Here is a 22964-nt window from a genome sequence, read left to right on the forward strand (position 1 = left end):
CCAGTTGCATCCTCTTCCCCCTTCAAACTCCTCTCAATGAGTTCTGCCAGTTCATGGGCTAAAATCCTTTTGCCCTTAACAGATAGATCGATGATATAGAACTGTAACTCATCTTGTCCATTTTTTTCTTTTTCACTATTGGGGCAATTAGTGTAGTTGCTGTGGTTTTGTGAGAGACTGAAATGTTATGGTTAATGGCACAAACATTGTTTTGAAGGACTTTTTGCACATTATGGCAAAACTGTATAAAGAAGCTGCAACCACCAAAGCCCACCCCTCCTTGAATATCCCTCCTGAGGGGAACTTTGGGCTGTGAGTTAGGCCACCTAAGGAAGTTGATAAAGGTGACAATATTGTCCAGTTATCTCAGTTGCAGGGAGAAGTAAACAAGGCAACAAGGCTGAGGGAGAAGGATGTATTCACTTGAAAGCCAAACCCAGAAGCTGTCCTGAAAATCAACTCTGACTGGGTTTGGGGTGGGGGAGGCCATAGCCCACAGACTCATTTGCTGAGGTCAGGTTTGCACACACTTACCACCAACCAAGTGGGGAGGAGGAGAATTTTTGAGTGTCTGGCATAGCCTCTGATCAGAGGTGTCCTAGGGTGACTTTATGATGCTGTACTGTATCTCCCACCATCTGCTTATGCTGGATATTGAGTTCTGTGCCTTTAAGATTAGATCCGAGAGCAAAGCAGGGGAAGGGGGGGAAAGCGGTGGTACGCAGTTTGTGTGTACACAGCTCACTTCCTCTCCCAGATTCACACAGAATCACACAGAATGACTGGGTTGGGAGAGACCTCCAAGATCATCGATGTCACTGGCTGGGTTTTTGGGGTCCCTTTGGGATCCCTGAGACTGCATTCTGCAGCCCTCAGTGACGGAGCACGCTCCCGAGCCTTGCCCAGATAGAATTTTGGCTCCCGGTGAGCTCTCAGACCAGCGGGGAAAAGAAACCAGGATATGTAGAAAGGCACAAATCCATAGTTTATTCTATGAAGGCATCCTATCTAGCATATACCAACAGCTACTGTTTTACAGGGGTTTTTATATCTTTTGAGGGTTTTACAGTTTGCACCAATGACCAAAGGGATTCTACATTCTAACCAATCTCTGAGGGATTTTACATTCAAAGCTGGCCTATGGATACTAAAAGAGAATGAACCACTAATACTGAAGATAGATAAGAGGGTCTATCAAGGGGGGGAATTGGATTCCTTTCTGTATTCGTCATTTCATAAGCCATTTCTTATCTCAAAGCTATGGTTTTCCAAGGAGCTTGTTCTGAGGATGCAGGGAGACTTTCTTCTTTATGAATGTTTTCTGCTCCCTCCACAACTCCTCTCTCTGTATTTACTAAAAAGGCACTTCCAGCAACTTTCTTAAAACATTGAACAAAGCATGCAAACATAACTAATACAATCACAATTACGATTAAAATCCATAAAAGTCCCTTAACCAGAGATGCGGCCCACCCTGTCAGTCCCCATTGTCCAAAAAGGTTGTTGAGCCAGTCTGGGGTGGTTTCTACTTTCAAATCCTTCACGAGGTCCTTCAGCTTCTGGATGCTTGCCTGAATGGATGTTGAACGTGATGAGAGCTTGAAGCAGCACATCCCCTCAAAGTCTTCACAGCCATGTCCGTGGGTGAGCAGCAGGAAGTTGATTGCAGCTCGGTTTTGCAGGGATGCGTGTCTCGTGGTTTATTCATCCTTTAAAAGATCACTCAAAGCAGCAGATGTAAGATTGGCTTGCTTACTGAGCCAACATCCCAAATAAGTAATTTCACCAAGGGCTTTTGCTGCAGCCACCCATGGTCAGAACAGGGAGACAGCAACTCTTGTGGGTTTGTTCCAATTGTACAATTTAGGGTCACAACTTTCATCAAATTCAGTGTAAGATCTTTTTTCACATTTTGATTCACTCTTCTTTTTCCAATTATGTAATAAGGTAATGTTGGGGGTGAGAGTAGAAAGCTTGCCAAGGCTACAGGGTCCCCCCTGAAGGCGAGAGGGGATTCCAGCCCAAACCTGATCACCAGAGATAAGAAACATTCCATGAGGTAACATTTTGGGGTGGATGGAGGATTCAGAGAGAGCATGAGTGGTGTAACTGCACCAGTCTGGATAATTGTAGGCTTTGTTGATGGGTGATGTCTTTTCTGTATATGTTTCGAATTTGACTCAATCCAGGCCAATTTTGCTTTGGACTTCTGTAATAAAATTTGACACAGTATGTTGCTTTGGAGGACCCCAGCAAATCTAATTCTTGGGGTTCCTCGGGGGCATTTGGCAGTATTTTTGTCCAATGGTCCCAAGTGTCAACTGGATTTGGTCGCTTACCAGTGGTGCGGAGGAGCTCTGAGTTCTGGACGGGCCATTCGTCTGCTACAAAGGGAATTCCTACCAAACATGTGGAAAGTGGGTTATCAAGCTTGCCCATAGACAGGCACATGTTATCTTGTTTTAATGTCTTTGCTAAAGTCACCCAGACATTGTGTTTGGGTTGTGGACTGATCCAGCTGAAGGCATGCGGCACGGTGAAGAGGATCCAGGCAGCAGTGAGGACAGCATCAACGGAGAAAATTTTCATCTTTGGACAAGGATGGGCCTTCTGATAAGGAATATAAGTAAAGACAGTTATTTTTATGATGGGGGGAGAGAGTGTAAGGGTTTTCTCCTTCATCTCCTTCCTTTGTCCCTTCACCCCCCCCCTTTTTTTTTTTTTTTAAGGATAGGGAAGTGAATACAGGATTAGGGGTTATAGTAAAATCATTGGGGGGGGGACTAATACTAGGGTGTTTTAGTAGAGGTAGTAACATCTAACTAAAGGTCACTCTATGGCCAGACTATGTCTGGCTTATGATTTGCCTGAAGCAGCAGAGTGCTGCTTAGTTTTTTGTTTCGTCTACTGTCTTGTGACAGGATGATCTTTTCTTTGATGTGCAGGTGTTCGGTGGCATCTTCTTCTCCAATCAGTGCTGGTGTGTTGGTTTGAAAGTAAAACCAGTGCGAGACTCCAAGTCAGTAATACAATTTAATAGGAGAAAAGAGAAAAAATAAAATATATGCAATAATATAAAAGAAACAACCACCGACACAGTCAGAAATACAACCTGACACCCTGTCAGTCAGGGTGTTGGTAGCAGTCCTTATAAATGGTGGCTGCAGTCCTCTTGGATGACAGATGTGGTTCTGTTGAAGCAGTGCTCCTGTAGAAGGTGCAGTTTTCCTCCGAAGATCCAGCGATGATGTAGAAAAGGTCCGACTTTCCTCCGGGATCCAGTGGAAAGGTCTGCTTTTGTGTCCCAAACCCCAGTTTTTTATCTAGGTAGGAAAGGCTTGGCTCCTGCCCCTGGCTGGGGCATCTCCCAATGGGATGATGTAATCTTATCAGTCACACAATAGGACTTAATGGCCCATTAACGGAATATATCTTCTGGAGGAAGGATGGGTTGTGAAAAGATAACGATGATCATCCCCCTGACTTTATCAGATGGCACATCAGCAGAGGATATCTCCCACAGAGATAAGGATCACCACCCCTCCTACATTTTAACAGATGGTGATAGAATACACATTTTTGCATTGTACCCCAGGACAGCTGGTTTGGTTTTGAGGAGGTCTTGTATTTCACTCTGGGGAGCTTTTGTTGTTGTCTGTTGGGGTAGGTTTCACTGTGCCTAGGTATGGTTTTATGCTTTTTCCTGGGAACCATCTTGGTCCAGATGGCAGGGAGACGCAAGTGTACCCCCTTCCCCAGGTAATTAATTGGAAAGGTCCAGAGACCTGATGTGTTTCAGGGTCTTTCACCAGCACTGGTGCTTTCTCAATGAGCTTTGCTTGGGTTGAGTTCACAAAGTGTCGGAGTATTAGAGGGTCTGGTTCTGACTCGGTTCCATTTAGGAAGTCGATGATGTAGAGAGCTTTGCAGAGTCTTTGCACTGGATAAAATTTCCGTGTCTCTTCGCTGCTGGTGAAGGACTCTTTTGATGTTCTGATGAGTTCTCTCTGCGATGGACTGTCCTGTGGAATTTCCAGGAATGATCTGAATGTGTTCAATTCCCCATTCACTGAGGAACTCTTGAAATTTGTGAGAGATGTAGGCTGGTCCATTATCAGTTTTCATTTTTTTTGGAATTCCCAGAGTGGCAAATGCTAGGAAAAAATGCTTAATAACGTGAGTGGCTGTTTCTCCTGCATGAGCTGATGCAAAAACTGCTCCAGAAAACAGGTCAAAGGACACATGCACATACTTAGACTTTCCAAAAGGTGGGAAATGGGTGACATCAGACTGCCACAGCTGGCAGCTGTTCAGGCCTCTGGGATTGACTCCCGTGCTCATAGAAGGTACTTGGTAGTTTTGACATTTGGGGCATGTTGCCACAATGACTTTTGCTTGGCATTTCGGAATTTTAAACATTCTCATGAGGGCAGGTGCATTTTGGTGGAAAAATGAATGTGACAGCTTCGCTTGAGCAAAAATGTTGGGGATGTTTGCAGTCTCGACTGGCATGGCCAGTGCGTCCGCTTTCCTGTTTCCCTCTATAATACAACCTGGGAGGTCGGTGTGTGACCTAACATGCATGATATGGTAGGGTAATTTTCTGTTTTCTGTTGGAAATGAGGGTTATTAGTGAAGAAATCAATTGGTATAATTTTGGATTGGAGATTTCTTTGAGGAAAGCATGTTCTGCTCTCATAGCTATACCATCTACGTAAGCAGAATCTGTGACTAAGGGTTTGTCTTTGAATTTCTCAAAGGCTCTAACAATAGCTGCCAATTCTGCAGTTTGTGGAGATTCCTCCACAATTTGGACATCAGATTTCCATTCGTCAGTTTTGGGTTTTTTCCAAGTCATGACAGACTTGTGAGAGGAACCTGAGCCATCTGTAAAAGCAGTTAGACCTTTGAGAGGTGCTCTGCTTTGAACGAGTTTTGGGACCAGATTGAAGGTTGCATTTTGATTAAAAAGTTTGTGTTTTGGTATGTGAATAGAAATTTGGCCTGTGTAGCTATCTAGAGCAAATTGAAGGTTTTCATTGGTTTGGAGCAGATTTTCCAAAACTCCCATTGTCAGGGGCAGGTAAATGCATGCGAACTCACACCCTGAAAGAGAGCTGAGGCGGGTTCTGGCCTTGTTTATCAAATGTGCCATGATTTCCTGAAATGTGGTAATTGTCTTTGTGGGCTGATTGCTTGTGAAAATCCATTCAAGGATCAACAAGGGGTCTGTGAGTTGAGGGTCCCATTGAAAAATCAGTCCATAGAAATGAGGGGCCTTTCCTAAAATGACAAACTGGAAAGGCAGATTTGGCTCAAAACTCTGTGCTTGACGTGAAGACAGGGCTTCCTGAACTTTGGTGATGGATTGTCGGGCTTCTGGGGTGAGTGTGCGTGGGGAGTCCAGGTCCTCATTGCCACAGAGGAGGTTGAACAGAGGGGCGAGGTCTTCTGTTGTGAGTCCCAGAAGGGGGCGAATCCAGTTGATGGATCCACACAGGCTGTGTAGGTCTCTTAAGGTCTTTGGGTCTTCTCAAATGGAGAGCTGCTGGGGTACAATGGACCTCATTCAGATTAAAAGTCCTAGGTATTTCCAGGGGCTGGTGTACTGTACTTTGTCCTCACGGATTTCAATTCTTGCTTTTTCTATGGTCTGAATGGTTGTTTTGACAGCTTTTTCTAAGTAGGCCTTTTCTGATGCACAAACTAGGATGTCGTCCATGTAGTGATGAATGATTGCTTATGGGAATTGTTCTTCAACAGGAGAAAGGATGTGTGCCACGTGCCATTGGCATATCATTGGGGAGTTTTTGAGTCCTTGGAGAAGGAAGAGCCAGTGGTATCTTTTGAGAGGAGCTTCTCTGTTGAGAGAGGGGACAGAGAAGGCGAACCGTGGTGCGTCTTGGGGATGCAATGGGATGCTGAAAAAACAATCTTTGATGTCAATGACCATAAGTGTCCAGTCTCGAAGCAGCATCGATGGGGAGGGCAGTCCAGGCTGGAGAGGGCCCATGTCTGCAATGATGTCACTGATTTTGCGAAGGTCATGGAGAAGTCTCCACTGTTTGTTCCTGGCTTTTTCAGGAGGAAAACTGGGGAATTCCATGGACTGTTGGACTCAACAATGTGGCCTTTTGCCAGCTGTTCTTCAACGAGGGCTTGCAATGCACGCAGTTTGACCTTTGAAAGGGGCAACTGTGCCCGCCATTGGGGTTCATCACTCTTCCAGGTGAGACAAGGAGTCGGCAGGACAGTGCGCGCATCAATGGCCACATCAAAAATCCCAACTTTGAACTCGGAGAGAAGCCCCCCATTGGGTTAGGGCATCTCTGCCCCATAGGGTGATTGGGGCTCTTACCATGAATGGTCGGATGGTTGCCAGTTTACCTTCAGGCCCTTCGATGATGACGTTGCATCTGCTTCTCATGGAAACGGCAACTCCCCCAATTCCAGACAGCATGCCTGCTACAGGTTGAAGTTGCCAATGTGGTGGCCATTCCGAGCGGGCAATGACGGTGACGTCAGCGCCAGTGTCTATCATTCCTGGTTTCTGAATTTTTTCCCCGTAGCAGAAAAGACTGCACTCGAGGATGGGTTTGTTTGGACCCATAATTTGTGTCCACATTATTATAGGGTTGAGAGGGATCCGCTCCATGTGATTTTTTGGAAGCAGGAAGGCTTGTGCAATAGGTGTTTTCTGTGGAAGAAAAAAGGGAATGTCCGTGCATCACAACTGGACAAAGATTTCTTTTCCAGGTGCTACAGTTTGTATTTCAGGTAAAACAGAAATTCGTGGTGGACCATGGAAACTGTCACCGAGGGTTAAAATGCCCCGAGGACCATCTTGTAGTCCATACTTTCCTGTAGGGATACGATAAAATTTTTCATCTGTAATATGTAAAGACAAAACAGTCACCACTTGGCAGCGGGTTCCTATCGAAATCTCTCCAAGTGTTGGGTCTGCTTGATGTGGTTTGGAATTTTCGAGGACAATGGGGTTTGATGTTCCTTGCTTGTCATCATTGGGGCTGGGTGGAAGGCAGCTTTTGGTTTGTTGTCTGCGCCTGGAGAAGAAACGGGGTTGTGTTGGAAGTTTTTTTGCTGCTGTTGTTGTATTTGTTGCCTTTGGTGTTTGTGGTAGTTGTTGTGGGGGTTTTGGGTGGGTGCTTTGTTTGGCCAGTTTTTTATAAAATGTCCAAGTTCCCCGCAGTAGAAACAACAAGCATTGTCTTAGGAGACCATCGCTGCAAAGGCTCCAGAGACTCCATCAGCAATGCCCTTGGCAACTGCTTTGGCCACTGTGTTTTCAGTGGACATGTGGCGTGTGCAGCTTTCCACCATCTGCTCGATGGTGGGATCAGTGTCTATAAGTAAAGCTCTTAAAATGGTTTTGCATTGTTCATTTGCATTGCTTAAAGGAGGTTTTCTTAAAATTTCCTTGTGCTCTTCCGTGCTCTCAATTTGTTTTTCAAGAGCATCCTTGAGCCTGTCTACAAATTTTATAAAAGTCTCGTCTATTCCCTGCTTGATATTGGAAAAATGCAAGCTAGGAATAGAGTCGTCGGGGGTAAGAAGGAATGAAGTTTTTGCTGCATTAGCAATGTCTTGCAGTGTTTCTTCAGGAATAGAGTTAGCTTGTTCTGAGGGTTTAGAAAATTGGTTTTCACCAGCAAGTTGTTCAACAGGAAAATTCTGTTGATTGGGGTCTTTTGAATACTTATCAGATATTATTTTAATTGTTTTTTCCAAAGCCTTTCCCATTACATAAATTCGGCCAGCAACAGAAGGCAAGTAGCTAAATTTTTGAGATCATGGGGAACCATCACAAAAGAAGCAAAAAGAGCCTCTAAAAATGTTTCAAAAATGTGTGCTGATCTGCCGTGTTCTTTTGCAATTTTTGCCAATTCTGTTACTTGTTTCATGTCAATCGATTGCCATTCTGATGTGTTTGAGGATCCTCCTCTGTGGCCTCGTTTATAAATCACAGGAAAGGCAGAGATTCTTTGGGCTAATTGCCTATCTTGGGTTGCTTGCAGCTTTGCAGTGGCCCATATATCTGGTTCTTCTGAATCAGAGGCAGTGGAATCACTGCTGCTGTATTCAGAGGAAGAGTGGCGTCTGTTTCGGGCACGACGCTTTTTAGAACGGGGGGGGGAAGGTTGGAGGAGGAGGGCTGGGGGGGAGGAATCTGAACGTGTAAAAGGATGTGTGTGGATGCATTGCATGATTTGGCCACAAGGTGGCGCTGGCGCAGCAGTCGCAGTTGTGCCAGCTGCACAGGAAGTGCAGTTGAAATCCGAGACGTGCTGGGTGATGGGTAATTGTGGGGCTGCCGCGCAGGGGGAGTCATTAGGAAGGCACAGGACGGGTTTCGGGGGATGGGTGTGCATTGGGACCATGTTTTCGGGGGAAATAGGGTTTTTGGGAAAAGCGGGGATGTTTGTTGGGTGCACGGCTGGATTCGTGGATGGAACTGGGACAGGAGAAGGAGCAGAGGGACCTTCAGGGACCGAGGAAGCATGAAGGGAAGGCGGTAAAACATTTCCGGGGACAGAAACGGGGACAGGGGAGACCTCGGGGGCTGGGGGCTGGAGGAGGCATCCTGGGACAGCATTAGGGTACGAGCCATTGTGGGAAAACCCCGAGTTGTGTGGCGAGGTGTTGAGATTTGTTTGTGTAACTTGAGGAGTATCAAAGTTAAGGGAAACAGACTATGAATGGCATGGGGGATGGGACAGAGAGGGGTGAAGGGCGGTTGCCAAGGGAACGGGGTTTCGGGGGGGGAATCGAGGTGGGAGCGGGGTTTGGAGCTGTGTGAACTGAGGGGGGCTGGGCTATAGAGGTGGGCGGGTGAGTGACAGCTTGGGGGTGTTGAAAACTCGCTGTGTGAAGGTCGGGATTTGGAACAAAGGTAGTTTCTATAGTTACCTTATCAGTTGTTGGGGGAAGGGGTGGTGCTGGGGAGAAGGAGATAACAGGAGGCCCGCGAGGAGGTGGGATACCGAAGGGGGGAGGGGGTGGATGAGGCGCGGACGGACAATCTCGGAGTACAGAAGGGGGAGGGGGGAGGATTTTCAAGGTTAGGGGAGTCGGCGCTTATGTGAACAAAGGAGTGTGTATTTTGTGAGGGTGTCGGTGTCTGGGGGGGGGGGATGGGCAGACTTTCCGTGGCTGGGTTACTGGAGGCAATGGGGTACGCAGGCAGTTGCAGGGAGGTGAGTTTGTGTAGGATGGGGGGTGCCTGTGCTGGGTTGCAGCTTTGTTATGGGGTTGGAAACGGGGGGTCTGCATGTTGAGGTGGATGGGGGGGGGTTGGGAATGCATATGGGGTTTGGGAAGGCGGGTATTGGTTTAGGGGTGGAGCAGGGAGAAAAGTTGGAGAGGTATCTGTGTGTGTGTGACCTTGGGGGTCGGTAGGAATGTTGGTTTCCATGGACACAGGACTTTTAGGGGTAGGGAGTGGGGGGGGCAGGGATAGGATTAGCAATGGGGACTGGGGTGTGGGTTGTGACTGGGGGCACCGCTGTAAGGGAAGGAGGGGGCGAAACAAGGGGCGCAGAAGCCGAGGCAGTGGAAACAGGGGATTTTGGAGGATCGGGGAGGGTGTGTGGTGGGATTTGGGTATTGTCCGAGGGGATAAGGAGGGAAGAAAGTGGGGAGAGGGTAGGGACAGTATTTTTTTGTAGTTTTCGTCTTGCTCTAATGATATGTTGAAGAAGAGGAATAAAAGAGATCACAGAAAAATCAGCATTTGCTTGGCATTCATAAATTTTCGTGCCAACAGTGTCCCAGAAAGAATCCAAAAGGATAGTTTGGTTATTAAAGTTGGAAAAGTGAGTAGAAATCCATTTTATAAGTCTTTTCAGGACGGTTTTAGAACAAGAGCGTTTTGAAAAAGAGAAATTATCAGTGGACAAAGTTTGTTTTATTATATTATAAAGATCTCTTTAGCTATGTGTCTTGGTTTGAAAGACAGGTACTTGCTAAAGAAAGGCAAGAGCCCCTTTCCTGAGATGCAGAATGCAACCCCCTCCCTTTTAATTATTTTAGTTTCAATCAGAGGCCTTCAGGCAGGAGATGTGGGGATAAGAATAACAGTTCTTTACTGATATCTAACAAGGCAAAACAGCAGAAACAACAACAGCTATAAAAATTGACAACAGAACAGAACAGTATAACTCAGTTCCAGTTCCTTTTGGCCACAGGCCCTCTCTCCCTGCGCTCAGTTACTGGTGCTGTGGGGGCAGGGCAGGTCCCGCGCAGTTAAAGAGGGCTGGGTGATGGCGGCAGCGGCCCAGGGGTGAGAGGGATGGGGAAAGTGACTCCCCCTCACGGTGTCGGTCGTGGTGCTGGGCAGAGTGTCCGGAGGTAGTAGGGTGAGGTGGGAGAGCAGCAGAGCGATGTCCAACGGCAGGGAGTGTGGATCTCAGCGCTGGGGTAGCAGAGGAGATGCCAGATCCGAGCACGGGGCGTCCTCTTCCTCCACGAGCCAGACGAGAGAGAGTCCAGCGCGCTCCCGACCCCGTCCCACCTTTCCTTTTTCCGGTTTCCCCCCCTCCCCCTCTCCCCACCCCCCTACGAGAGAACATTATCTATCGTTTGAAGGCGTAGCCACAACTACTTAGCATAACAATGGGAGAAATTCCACAGAAAGCAAAGGGAACAATTCAACCCCCCAAGACTATGGGAAAGAATAATTTTAGAAAAAGGATTTCCCATAGCGACCCCTAGCCGAACCAGCAGAAAAAGAGAAAACAAAAGAAAAAAGGCAAACCCAAAACAAGACCCTAGGGGAAGGAAAGCTGATTATACTCACCAAGCTTATCTTTGACGGGTCGTTAAAGTTGCTCATCAGATGCTGGTCAACTTCAGTCCTGAGCGGGGAGGGGTCTCATGGTTGTTGAAGTCAATTCCGTGCAGTTAAGTCTTTTAGAACAGAGACTTAACTGTCGAATTTTGTGACACTTGAAGACGGAGACAATCAATTTTTGATGCCGTTTGCAGAGAGTGGGCAGAGTCCACTTCTGTTTGGGTGTCACTTGTCACTGGCTGGGGTTTTGGGGTCACTTTGGAATCCCTGAGACTGCTTCTGCAGCCCTCAGCGACGGAGCAAATTCCCGAGCCTTGCCCAGATAGAATTTTGGCTCCCGGTGAGCTCTCAGACCAGCGGGGAAAAGAAACCAGGATATGTAGAAAGGCACAAATCCATAGTTTATTCTATGAAGGCATCCTATCTAGCATATACCAACGGCTACTGTTTTACAGGGGTTTTTATATCTTTTGAGGGTTTTACAGTTTGCACCAATGACCAAAGGGATTCTACATTCTAACCAATCTCTGAGGGATTTTACATTCAAAGCTGGCCTATGGATACTAAAAGAGAATGAACCACTAATACTGAAGATAGATAAGAGGGTATACCAAGGAGGGGGGAACTGGATTCCTTTCTGTATTCGTCATTTCACAAGCCATTTCTTATCTCAAAGCTATGGTTTTCCAAGGAGCTTGTTCTGAGGATGCAAGGAGACTTTCTTCTTTATGAGTATTTTCTGCTCCCTCCACACATCGAGTCCAACCCATGCCCCAATGCCTCAACTAGACCATGGCACCGAGTGCCACATTGTCCTGGTTTAAGGCAAATTTAGGGGAGTGCAGTAAGTGGAAAAAAACCCTGTGTATTTAACAAGCAAAACACTCCCTAGCACAAAAAAATTGAACAACACCAGATGACAAAAACTCTTTCACCGCTCTGAAAGGATGACAAACTCACAAAGTCTCTCCTGCAAGTGGTCGCCCAGTTATCGGTCTCCGGCACTGGGGATGACTGCTGCAGGTCACAAAATGCAGACTCCCGGTGTTTCTTGGTGTTTCCCAGGTCCCTGTCTGGAACAGTTTCAGATGGTATTCAGGAAAGGGAGAGAAAAAAAAACAGTCCATGGAAAAAATTGGACTGCCTAGCTCAATGAACTAATAAGCAAAAGCAAAAAGTAGGAGCGAAAGCAAGCAAGCAAGCGAGCAAGCAAGCAAGCAAAGCCTAGCCTCTCCTAAACACAGACCATGGGAGAGGTGAGCCGGCTGATAACAAGACAAAACAAAGCTTCACTTTCAGAGTCAGTCCTGAAAGCACAGAACATATTACCAAGCATAAACAGAACACACAATTGGGGATACAAGCACCATAACGTCACCCTAGGACATTCCACCCCTTATCTCCATATCGTGAACATACTAAACATAATGTAAAAACTTCATCAAGTAAAAACTTCCATCTTTCACTTACTCAGACACATTTCCTTCCATCTCACTTGCTCAGATCTTCGACACTTACACATTTCCTTCTGTCTCATGTCTGTGTGATCTAATGTACAATGGTAGTAACATCCAGCAAACAATGATATTTGCATAGGAGTCTCACCCCACAATCAGATCTCCCTGAGGTACACATCGTGTTGTTCCATCTCTCTGCATTATCCACCATGTACAACCTGGTCCTTGAGCAAAGACAATCCCACGAATGGCTTTGTCTGTACTCGAAGCAGAATTGATCCACACTGTCTTCCCTAACAAACCTCTGACATGTGCCACTGAGACTTTATCTCCATCTGCTATATTCAGGGACTCAGACTGGGCAGGACCTGCTCGGTTGGTGGAACCTGGGGTGTTAACTAACCAGGTGGCCTTTGCTAAATGCTGCTCCCAGTTTTTGAAAGTTCCCCCACCCAGTGCCTTCAAGGTGGTTTTAAGCAGGCCATTGCACCGTTCAACTTTCCCTGCAGCTAGTGCATGGTAGGGGATATGATACACCCACTCAATGCCGTCTTCTCTAGCCCAGGTGTTGATCAGGCTATTCTTGAAATGAGTCCCATTGTCTGACTCAATCCTCTCAGGTGTACCATGCCTCCAGAGGACCTGCTTTTCAAGGCCCAGGATGGTGTTATGGGCTATAGCATGAGACACAGGGTAGGTTTCCAACCATCCCGTGGTGGCTTCTACCATGGTGAGCATGTAGAGCTCGCCTTGGAGTGTCTGGGGGTAGTGTGATGTAATCAATCTGCCAGGCCTGTCCATACTTGTATTTGGGCCACTGCCACCATACCATAGGGGCTTCACCTGCTTGGCCTGTTTGATGGCAGCACACATCTCACAGTCATGGATAACCTGAGAAATACTGTCCATGGTTAGATCCACCCCTCGGTCTCGTGCCCACTTATAGGTGGCATCTCTACCCTGGTGGCCTGAGGCATCATGGGCCCGTCATGCTAGGAACAACTCTCCCTTGTGTTCCCAATCAAGGTCTATCTTCGACACCCCTATCTTTGCAGCCTGATCTACCTGCTGATTGTTTTGCTGCTCTTCATTAGCTCTACTTCTGGGGACATGGGCATCTACATGGCGAAACTTCACAGGTAGTTTCTCTAACCGGGTAGCGATGTCTTTCCACTCTTCAACAGCCCAAACTGCTTTTCCTCTATGCTGCCAGTTAGCCTCTTTCCATCTCTCCAGCCATCCCCACAGAGCATTGGCTACCATCCATGAATCAGTGTAGAGATAAAGCTTTGGCCACTTCTCTCTTTCTGCAGTGTCTAGGGCCAGTTGAACCACTTTGAGTTCAGCAAGTTGACTGGATCCACCCTCTCTTTCAGTGGCTTCTGCAACCCGTTGTGTGGGGCTCCATACAGCTGCTTTCCACCTCCGATTCATCCCTACGATGCGACAGGAACCGTTGGTGAATAGAGCATAACGTGTTTCCTCTGCTGGCAGTTGGTTGTATGGCGGAACTTCTTCAGCCCATGTCACTGTTTCTTGTTCCTCATCTGTGACACCAAAACTTACACCTTCGGGCCAATTTGTAATTACTTCCAAAATCCCAGTCCAATTCAGTTTTCCAATCTGGGCGTGCTGTGTGATGAGGGCAATCCACTTGCTCCATGTAGCACTGGTGGCATGGTGGGTGGAGGGAACCTTTCCTCTGAACATCCACCCCAGCACCGGTAGTCAGGGTGCCAGGAAGAGTTGTGCTTCTGTACCAGTCACCTCTGAGGCGGCTTGGACTCCTTCGTAGGCTGCTAAAATTTCTTTCTCTGTTGGGGTGTAGTTAGCTTCAGACCCTCTGTAGCTCCTACTCCAAAATCCTAATGGTCGGCCTGGAGTCTCACCAGGCACCTTCTGCCAAAGGCTCCAGGACAAACCATGGCTCCCGGCTGCAGAGTAGAGTACGTTCTTCACATCTGGTCCCATCCTGACTGGGCCAAGGGCTACTGCATGAGCAATTTCCTGCTTTATCTGGGCAAAGGCTTGTTGCTGCTCAGGGCCCCAATGGAAATCGTTCTTCTTGCAGGTAACCAGGTAAAGAGGGCTCACGATCTGACTGTACTCAGGAATGTGTATTCTTCAAAAACCTATGGCGCCTAAGAAAGCTTGTGTTTCCTTCTTGTTGATTGGTGGGGACATAGCTGTGATTTTGTTGATGATATCAGTAGGAATCTGACGCCGTCCATCTTGCCACTTCACTGCCAGGAACTCGATCTCTCGAGCAGGTCCCTTAACTTTACTCTTCTTGATGGCAAAGCCAGCTTCCAGGAGGATTCGGATGATTTTCTCTCCTTTCTCAAACACTTCTGCTGCTGTGTTCCCCCACAAAATGATATCATCAATGTACTGCAGATGTTCTGGAGCCTCACCCTTTTCTAGTGTAGTCTGGATCAGTCCATGGTAGATGGTAGGACTGTGCTTCCACCCCTGGGGCAGTCGATTCCAGGTGTACTGCACTCCCCTCCATGTGAAAGCAAACTGAGGCCTGCATTCTGCTGCCAGAGGAATGGAGAAAAATGCATTTGCAATATCGATAGTGGCGTACCACTTTGCTGCCTTGGACTCCAGCTCATACTGGAGTTCCAGCATGTCCGGCACGGCAGCGCTCAGTGGTGGAGTCACTTCATTCAATGCCCGATAGTCCACAGTCAATCTCCATTCTCCTTCAGATTTACGCATGGGCCAAATGGGGCTGTTGAAGGGTGAGTGGGTTTTGCTGACCACCCCTTGGCTCTTCAGCTCTCGAATCATCTTATGGATGGGAATCACAGCATCTCGAGTTTTCTGTACTCTTGGCGGTGCACTGCTGAAGTGGCAATTGGTACCTTTTGATCTTCTCCCTTCAGAAGTCCTACTGTAGTTGGATTCTTGGACAGTCCAGGCAAGGTGTTCAATTGCTGGATGCCCTCTGTCACTGCAGCTGCTATCCCAAATGCACACCTGAGTCCCTTTAGGTCTTTAAAATACCCACTTCAGAGGTAATCTATGCCCTAAATGCATGGGGCCTCTGGGCCAGTCACAATAGGATGTTTTTTCCATTTATTTCCAGTCAGGATCACATCAGCTTCTACCAAGGTAATGTCCTGTCATCCACCTGTCATGCCAGTGATAGAGACAGATTCTGCCCCCGCATATCTTGATGGGACTAATGTGCATTGGGCACCAGTATCAACCAAAGCTTTATACTTTTGTGGTTCCAATGTGCCAGGCCAACGAATCCACACAGTCCAGAAATCACGATTTTCCCTCGCCTCTCCCTGGCTAGAGGCAGAGCCCCTCTAAGCCTGTTTATCCTTCTTTCCTTGGGCATATGTCTTAGAGGTTCCTTCAAGGGGATTGGACATGTCATCATCATACTTGGCAGTTTGGCTATGGGCAACTGGAGCTGCTCTCCTTTTGGTGGAATTCCTCTTTGAGTCTTGCCTTCCTTCAATTCACACACCCGTTGGGCCAGAGCAGCAGTAGATTTTCTGCCCAATTTCCTCATGTTTTCTCCACAATCACGCAGGAAGAACCACAGCTCAGCTCGTGGGGTGTACCTTCTCTCTCCATCGGGGGAATGTCTGTGTTGGATACCAGGGCCTCTAATTTGTACTGCCGAGATTTGGAGAAGGTCCTCTTTAATCTCCTCCCTGAGTCTCTTATGATTCTCCTCTATCTTGTCTTCTGATTTCTGCAGACGTTTTTCCACTGATGCGATTCTAGCATGTGATGGGCCATGCACGGCATCTGCATATGCTCAGAGCTTCTTCGCCATATTGAGCACGGTCTCATCCCTCTCATCCTGCTTCATTATTGCTAAAGCAGAAGCATATTCATGTGGCCCAATCTGTACAAGTTTTTGCCACATCACAGATGTACACGGTACCAAGTCCGGATTCCTAGTTGTTATGTCATCTGAGAAGATAATCTCTGCCACTGCCATTTCTCTCAGGCGTTGGATCCCTTGTTCTATCGTCTTCCACTGGGTCTGCTGCATATAAAGATCGTCTGCACACAGGTATCTTTGTGCTACACTGTCCAGGACCCATGCCCAGAGGCTGTGAGGGTTAGCCCCCGTCATCATTCCTTGGTTGATGACAGGATCATGTGACAGGGATCCCAAATGACTGGTTTCAGTGCCGTCCAGAATTGTAGCCTCGCCTGCAGCATCCCAGAGACGGACCAACCAACTAATTATAGACTCATCAGGTCGTCGGGTGTAATCCTTTCTTAGGCCATGGAGGTCCTTTAGGGAAAAGGACTCAATATTGGCCTCTGATCTTGTACCAGTTGCTTTGACTCCTGGTTTTATGCCAGGAGGCATTGAGGGTCCTTCTCCTGCATCATCATCATCGTCATCCACTGGTCGATCAGTCTTGTCCGTGCACTTTCCACTTCTCGTGCTAGTAGTGCTGCCCTACAGTATCTAGCAGGGTACAATAAGCATATGCCAGGGCTCAGCTCACTGCAATGATCTTTTCCTCCTTAGAATTATCATGGCGCTTCTCTTTGAGGTACTTTGCCACCTCAGCTGGGTTCTGAATTTGTTCACATGGAAAGTCCCAGGCTATAGGGTCAGAAAATTCCTTTAAGATTTGGCCCATATCCTCCCATTTCCCACACCACTCAGGATTTCTCACGCCTGGCTCTACTCCTGGGTCAGAGGTCTCATCAGCCCCTCTATAAATCTCAGCTCTCATTCTAGAGAAACTGCAGACTGTATGGAGAAAGCTTACCAGATTAAACACCAGAAAGATGGTCTCTTTAACATTCAGGGGACACTGAACATTCTCTAATAAGGATGTAACAAATTCAGAGGAGAAGAAGGAAAACAAAGGCTGAAAAGCCTCATCCCCTTTTTCTCCTCTAACCAACTGGGTGCACAACCATAATCATGAACCATACATTCCTGGAACAGACTCCAGCACCTTTATAAACCTGCAAGCCATTACAACCAAGCCCAGCCCAATGGATATTCTGGTCAGTGCCCCTCTGCTGAAGAAACTACGTATTAGGGACAATACTGGAGCTATTTCTGGATAAGAAAATAAACATAGGGACCATAGAGGTATTAAGACCTCAAAAAACCCTAGGGACCAGAAACACATGCAGGCCTCCACCCCAAGAGACATTATGTATTCAAACAACATAGCCAGTAACTACTCTATACCAACACAAAGTAATTGGAACCAAAATATTATTACAACAGGGTTTTTTCCACTTTCTCGAGCCACGAGTTGGGCGCCAAAATATCTGTCCTGCTTTAGGGCAAATTTGGCGGAAAACCTCCAGAAGGAGCCCCCAGAAAGCAAACCCCCACGACTCCTCCCCCCACCACTGGGTTCGGGAAGAATTTCCTCAGAGAGAAGTGGAAAAAAACCCTGTTTATTTAACAAGCAAAACACTCCCCAGCACAAAAAAAAATGAACAACACCAGATGACAAAAAACTCTTTCACTGCTCTGAAAGGATGACAAACTCACAAAGTCTCTCCTGCAAGTGGTCGCCCAGTTATCGGTCTCCGGCACTGGGGATGACTGCTGCAGGTCACAAAATGCAGACTCCCGGTGTTTCTTGGTGTTTCCCAGGTCCCTGTCTGGAAGAGGTTCAGATGGTATTCAGGAAAGGGAGAGAAAAAAAAAACAGTCCAGGGAAAAAACTGGACTGCCTAGCTCAACGAACTAATAAGCAAAAGCAAAAAGTAGGAGCGAAAGCAAGCAAGCAAGCGAGCAAGCAAGCAAGCCTAGCCTCTCCTAAACACAGACCATGGGGGAGGTGAGCCGGCTGATAACTAGACAAAACAAAGCTTCACTTTCAGAGTCAGTCCTGAAAGCACAGAATATAATACCAAGCACAAAGAGAACACACGATTGGGGATACAAGCACCATAACGTCACCCTAGGACACACATTCAGTCTACACATGCAGGGATGGTGACTCCACCACCTCCCCAGGCAGACCATTCTGTACTTTATTATTCTTTCCGTGAAAAATTTTTTCCTAATATCCAACCTATATTTCCGTTGGCGCAGCTTGAGACTGTGTCCTCTCATTCTGTCAGTTCCTTCCTCTCCATGTGTTGTCTACAGCATGTTGTCAGGAAAATTAATCCACAAACACTAGAGGTTTATGTCCAAAAAGGAGACAGAGGAGTCCTTTTTGCTTTATTCGAATAAAGGGAGAGGCCATGGGACATTCTCCTGGGATCTCTCAAACTTTTGGAGGACGCAGCCTCCTTTTTATCCTATTTTCCCGGCCGCATTTCCCTCTCTCTTTCCCCATTGGCTGAGGTACTTGAGAGGCACAGACTTCCCGAAATGCCTGATACCTGAAATTCACCTCTAATGTATAACCCTCCCTTTTAATTTTTAATTCTTACAGAATTCATAGTTTCACCCCCCCCCCCGTTGCTTCTTTCATCTTTCGATATCCAATTTCATTTATCAGCAGCCCTACAGTTTGTTTGTAAAGGCAAATATCTTTTTCCATTCATCATTCAGTGGAATCCATCCCATTGTTTCTTTTATCTCTCAGTGCTAGCCTTATCTACAAGCAGATCCACAGCTCATTTGTAAAGACAAATTCAACATTCCTCTCAGTGTATAGAAGGAAGACAGCTTTCCTTTGCTTTTTAAGCTAGTTTCTTGTCTGCGAGCTGAGTCAAGAAAGTTTTTCCTGGGACGGTGGCTTTTTCTGGAACTGTTCAGTTTTTCTCCAATTCGGGACACCAAGACAATCACCCAGGCCCCCTCCTCCAAGCTGTATGCCGAGCCTGGACGCCAGGCCCTAGCCCTGGAGAGACGGACCGTGACCAAAACATACCCACAAAAAGACTCTGAACTACAGAAGGACTCTCTGAATTTGCCATCTCTTTAGAGCAATGAGAGATTACATTGTTTAATATTATTCATTTTCTCATGTTTGTGAATACTTTGTGAGAAACAAGGCTCACTCTTTAAAATTTTTCAAAGTGTAGTAAGGGATAAAAGGGACAGTACATGGTGCTGGGATGCTTGGCAAACTGCCAAAAGCACGTCAATTACCGAAAACACCTTCATATACTTTTTCATTGCACTGCTCAAATGCATATTTATGAAGATTATACATATTCAAACATTCATTTGAGTTCTTTTACATGTTCTGGGAATTCTTCAGCATTGTTCAACCCCTGACCCCTTGTGCAATAGTTTAGATTTGATTTTTGGGAGTCATGTATGTTATTTCCTCCTAATGTATATGCGATTTCCTCACAACGTGTATACCAGTTCCTCACAATGAGAAACGGGAAATTATTGATAGCCGCAGAGTGAGTGACAGAAGTCTTTCACATACTTTCTTTTGATGTTATCTGTGTGGTTCCTTCAATGTTATCTAATCATACAGACAGTTTTAGCTATTTCCACAAACTTGTCTAAGTTATTCTCACTATTGTCAGTTACAAAGTATTCTGCAAAAGTTAACAATATTTTGCAAAAGCCTCAAACAATATATGTTTATCACACTTATATATATATATATATATAGGCTACACATGGTCAGGGCATTGACCACAAAAGCTGACAAATTATACTATATCAAAAACAGTTAAAAAGTGATTACAAACTGTACTACATCAAAATCGTTGTGATTAATAATTTGCAAAAGCTAATACATAGTAGCAAAAGCCAACAACTACATTGTCATTTATAACACTTTGCTTGTTAAATAAACAGGGGGTTTTTTCCATTTTCTCCAAGAAGATCTTTCTCCCAAACCGGTTGGAGGAGGTGCTGCTAGAATCTGCTTTTTTAGAGGAGACCCCTTTGGAAAGTTTCCTCACAAATTTTGTCTCAAACCGGGACAAGAGGCAATGAATACCCATCTTCCCTTACAAAAACTGGCTCAGTTGTAAAATACCCCACTCGGGAAGGACACATAGACATGGGACATTCACGTGAGAGGCAGCTGAGAAGATGTCATAAACCATCTAAGACTCTCGAAGTGTCCCTGTTGAAGGTTAGGATTTTTCCTTCTTTTTTTCTTTCTCTCAGGAAAATTTTCTCCCATTTGTTGCCTAAGAGATAATGAATGACCGTACTTAAGAGACAAAAGATGTGGCTGGGATGGGGAGGAGGGGGGAAGGGGTGCAGTTTGCTGCAGTCTCTTAGCTGGGGAGTGAGCTCGCATACCACGAGAGGTGGGGGGGGACTGACTGAGACTTGGCTGGAGGTTAGGAGTTGTGCTCCGCCCTCTCTCTCCATCGGCGATCGGAGGGGAGACAGTTGTCGTTTTGGTTTTGGACTGCTGCTGCCCGGAGGATTCACTGCTACTGCGGAGTTTTGTCGTTCACTGCTTCTCCTTACCATGGATGAGCTTCTGCTCGCAAGAGCGGCCATTGAACTGGGACCTTTCAACACCGGACCTCACCATCTGCTTGGGTGCCTCAGAAGAAACCCGGGACCCCCACCCTCTCCGGAGGGAGTACCTCCTGGCTGCTTGCGGGAGCCTGGCTGCCGGTGCCATCACCAAGACATCACACGGGACACGTGAGAGCCAGGGGAAAACCCGAAACAACACACCCTCCCCCACCACCACCTTCTCTCTCCTCCCGGGCCGCCCAGCCCCCGTTGTTGTCTCCCGCTGCTTCAGGGGGTTTTTGCTACACTTATCTCGACACCCGCCTCGGTTCCCCGCTGCTCCTGCCACCACTTCTGGGTTTTTTCTACACTTTGTTTGCCACTCCGGGTATGCTCGCTTCTGCTGTTCCAGCCTGCTGCTCCGACGCTACTTCTACAGTTCACTTCGCCACCCCGAGTGGCACTGAAACCAGCTGCTCCCCGTGAGTTTTACAAGAGGAGCCATCTTCTCTCTCCCATCGCCCGAGCCACCATTGCCATGTGGAGAGGCTGCTGAGCTCGCGCCATAGCGCCTCCTGCAGCTGCGGGGAAATCATGGCACCTACCCTGCCTCACTGGGAGCAAACAGCGCCCTCTTCCGGCTGTGACTATAACTACACCAGAGGGGAAAGTTCTTGACGGGCAAGAAGGTTGTTATTGGGTTCCTGGTTTTGTTTGTTTGTCTAGTTATATATATATACTCCAGTAAAGAACTGTTATTCCTTATCCCATATCTTTTCCTGAAATCCCTATAATTTGAAAGTAATAATAATTTGGAGGGAAGGGGGTCATATTTCCATTCCAGGAAGGTTCCCGCCTTCCTTAGCAGATGTCTTTTAAACCAAGATAGTCCCCCAGAGTCATTTCTGAGGCCTTGCACCAGAGGACTGTTCATGATGCTAAGTGATGCAACAGATCCAGAGTCTGTTGCAAGTGTTAAAATTCCCGGGGTGGTACCTAGGCATTCTCACCTGGCCTGAATGTGTATTAATCCTCCAAACTCTATGTTTTGCGCAACCCTCACCACCAAGAAGACCAGAGTAGAATGAATGGGACACCATCGGGATTCATGGAGTGGTGATACTTTTTACTTAATCTAATTGTCACTCTCTCTTCCTTACCCCCCTCCCCTTTTTCTATTTCTTTCTATCTCTCTACCTCATATTTACTGTTAAATAAAATCCATACTATTGACTTTGGCATATGGTCTCATTTGCACCTTAATTCAGGCAGAGGCATTTCCCTAAAAATTTTAATAACCAGATCATAAAAGGTTTGAGTCCCTGTCTTAGCCTTAGTATACTCAAACGCAGTTTGGGTTGTTGCCTCAACTACAATCTTCTGAGAGTATTGAACTGTGCGTTAATAGGCATAGGCCAGGCCCCAGTGCAGGGTGAGAAGCTGCTGGTTTTCGTTGGGGTAAGCAAGGTACCCTTTTATCAGGTGACGCGTTAGTTTGCCAGGGTTGGTTACTTGTTCAGGGGTTAAGTCCCACGTAATGGGAGGTGATAACCACCCTAGGAACCTGCCCAAATGGATCTAAGAAGCTGCTACCTAGGAATTGGTTGCCTCAGGGTGCATTTTAATGCTTCCTCACCTAAAGTTTGTTTTCTCTTACACCAGGATGACACCAGATTCCACGAACTCCATAATGGACCAAGAGTATTAGCTAATATTATTAACAGTATGTCCTGGAGTGACTTTGTCATGTTGAATTGTATCCCCATTTGTCTGTTTAGCCCAGAAATAAGTTTTGTACATTTAAGGCTGGATTTGAGAGTGAAGGAGGGGGGAGGAGAAGCAGTGGAACGTCTAAGGCAATTGTTTTCAAAACACAGAGATAGGAGTTCCATCGTCTTGTCCTCCTGGACTGTGTCACCGTGGTGGACAGCAGAGAGAGCTCTCCTTTGCTTTTAGTTAGTTTCTGACTAACTGAAGCAGAGAAGTTCCCCGGAAATTTTTTTTCCTTTTTTTCCTGGAATTATTTGAACCTGCTCTGGACTGGGGACCCGGGGGAGCACCAGGAGTTTGCACCTGCGGCCCACCGGGGCCTGGCCTGGGCAGCGGCATTTTCCAGTGCCAGAGAGACTGAGAACAGACTGAGACGAGCTACCACCCACAGGAGAGGGACTGTGAATTTGCCATCTCTTCAGAGCAGTGAGAGGTTTTGTTGTTCGGTATTGGTTTGTTTTTTTTTTTTTTTGTGCTGGGCAGTGCTGTGCCTGTTGAATAAACAGGTTTTTTCCACTTCGCTCTGAGGAAATTTGTTTCCTGAACCAGCTGGGGGAGGGCCCTT

General features: G+C 46.7%; 1 long non-coding RNA gene and 1 pseudogene across 1 annotated transcript; one reads left to right on the forward strand and one right to left on the reverse strand.

The window, feature by feature from the left end:
* Nucleotides 1–1004: 1004 nt before the first annotated feature.
* Nucleotides 1005–2655, reverse strand: LOC148220313 (uncharacterized; annotated as a pseudogene).
* A 5886-nt stretch (nt 2656–8541) lies between these two features.
* On the forward strand, nt 8542–22918 carry LOC148220314 (uncharacterized). The gene is made up of 2 exons (XR_015799101.1): nt 8542–8911; nt 22292–22918. It is a non-coding gene; the product is annotated as an uncharacterized LOC148220314 (long non-coding RNA).
* Nucleotides 22919–22964: the final 46 nt, after the last annotated feature.

Source organism: Sturnus vulgaris, chromosome W (genome assembly GCF_052056855.1).
Source record: "Sturnus vulgaris isolate bStuVul1 chromosome W, bStuVul1.hap1, whole genome shotgun sequence".
NCBI lineage: Eukaryota > Metazoa > Chordata > Aves > Passeriformes > Sturnidae > Sturnus > Sturnus vulgaris.